The sequence below is a fragment of the Schistocerca americana genome, chromosome 9 (genome assembly GCF_021461395.2).
Source record: "Schistocerca americana isolate TAMUIC-IGC-003095 chromosome 9, iqSchAmer2.1, whole genome shotgun sequence".
In the NCBI taxonomy this organism is placed as follows: domain Eukaryota; kingdom Metazoa; phylum Arthropoda; class Insecta; order Orthoptera; family Acrididae; genus Schistocerca; species Schistocerca americana.
The window spans coordinates 82,551,663-82,553,565 of NC_060127.1; the positions used below are offsets into that span (position 1 = coordinate 82,551,663).

Genomic DNA, 1,903 nt, shown 5'->3' on the forward strand with positions numbered 1-1,903 from the left:
TTTTGGCGTCTTCGGAGTATCATGTTTTCACATGCCTCAAGGCAAATATGAATGAAATTAAAATTTCGACGTACCAGTAGGCGCAGAAGGAGGTTCTGCAACGGGTGAAGAAGGTGGTGTGCGAGTTCTTCGAGGAGGGCATAAACAAGCTTGTGTCACGTCTCATCACATGCACTGGATGGTGATTATGTGGGAAAAATAGCCAACACGTGTATCAAAAGTAGTCTGGAATTCTGTTCCGATACACTTTTTCTAAAAAAAAAATATAAAAATCAATTTGGATGAACAGAGTATAGCTTTGTATACGAAAAACGACTGACATCTACTTAATATTATTACTGAGACGCAGAAGGGTTATTCTTTTTTTCGTTTACACAGCAGATCGTACCAATAGAAAATTGATAGGCACAAAAGAGGAGGAGCAATAAATTACATATCCCATCCGCCTTTTCTGTTTGGTTCCTCTACTGTTGCATCTCGTACGTCCTCAGTCGGCAGAAATCAGCAAATATCAGAAACCTATGACCACATAGCGTACGTGGGGCGCCCCAAAAAAACCGGAATTATCTTTTAAAAGCTATATATTTTCGAATTGTTTGCAAAACAACCATGTCTCTTTCAAAATCCTCTTCATTACAACTGATACGTTTGTCCCACTGTTCGCAACATTTTTTTGTAGTCGTCTTTAGAAATTTCTGACGCTGTCTGAGGGAGAGGAAGGGGAGACTGTGGACGGATTGTTATATTGTCAGGTGACTTGTAAACAATGGCGCCCGAGCGCCTTCTCCTCCTATAACAATGCGGCATCCCTTGAGTCGTCCAATGCAGCTGCGTGTGCAGCAGCCGAACTCTGCGCCAATACTGATTACGCACTGCTATTTATAGCTTACAAGTAGCCTTATCGGCGCCTTTGTGCAACCGGAAGTGCACAAAATCTCTGGCAGCGGTCGAGCAAAACCAGCACCGCTGCTGTTACCACAGCCAGATTCTGAACTGCCGCCATATTTCAAATGGCTCAGAGTTGCGCAACAAATCATGCGCTGCGACTCACGCAGACGCCCAGAAATACCTCACACAGACACCCATAGCTTTTTTTTGGGGGTGTTCTGAACTTAACATTTACGAAGAATGATACTTCCTGACAGATTCGTGCTTGGGTAGCTCAGTCGGTAGAGCACTTGCCCACGAAAGGCAAAGGTCCCGAGTTCGAGTCTCGGCCCGGCACACAGTTTTAATCTGTCAGGAAGTTTCATATCAGCGCACATTGCGCTGCAGAGTATCTCATTCTGGAAACATCCCCCAGGCTGTGGCTAAGCCATGTCTCCGCAACATCTTTTCTTCCAGGAGTGCTAGTTCTGCAAGGTATGCAGAAGAGCTTCTGTGAAGTTTGGAAGGTAGGAGACGAGGTATTGGCAGAAGTAAAGCTGTCAGGACGACGCGTGAGTCGTGTTTGGGTAGCTCAGTTGGTAGAGCGCTTGCCCGCGAAAGGCAAAGGTCCCGAGTTCGAGTCTCGGTCGGGCACACAGTTTTAATCTGCCAGGAAGTTTCATATCAGCGCACACTCCGCTGCAGAGTGAAAATCTCATTTTACGAAGAATGATGCTGCGTAACATGGTTGTGGGTGGATAACAGCTACTATAGTACGTTGTGGTGTATTTAAAGATAAGCTTGGCCCTGAATCTTTCAGCACATGTGACGTCATTGCTTACCGCTTTTCTGGTCAACCCAAGGATTTTAATAGCCCTCTTCTTTTTACCTACTTGATTCTCTGCTGCCTTCACTCTTTCGTCTCTCAAAGCTGCCCATTCTTCTTGTATTATATGCTTTCCCCTGTTCTTGTCAATTGTAAAAATTTGGGAATTTGTGGTAAGTTCCTGTGGGACCAAACTGCTGAGGTCATCGG

The 1,903-nt window shown here is 45.1% G+C and overlaps 1 non-coding gene across 1 annotated transcript; it reads left to right on the forward strand.

The window, feature by feature from the left end:
* The first annotated feature begins 1,150 nt into the window (after positions 1–1,150).
* On the forward strand, positions 1,151–1,225 carry Trnas-cga. Its single transcript has one exon. It is a non-coding gene; the product is annotated as a tRNA-Ser (tRNA).
* Positions 1,226–1,903: the final 678 nt, after the last annotated feature.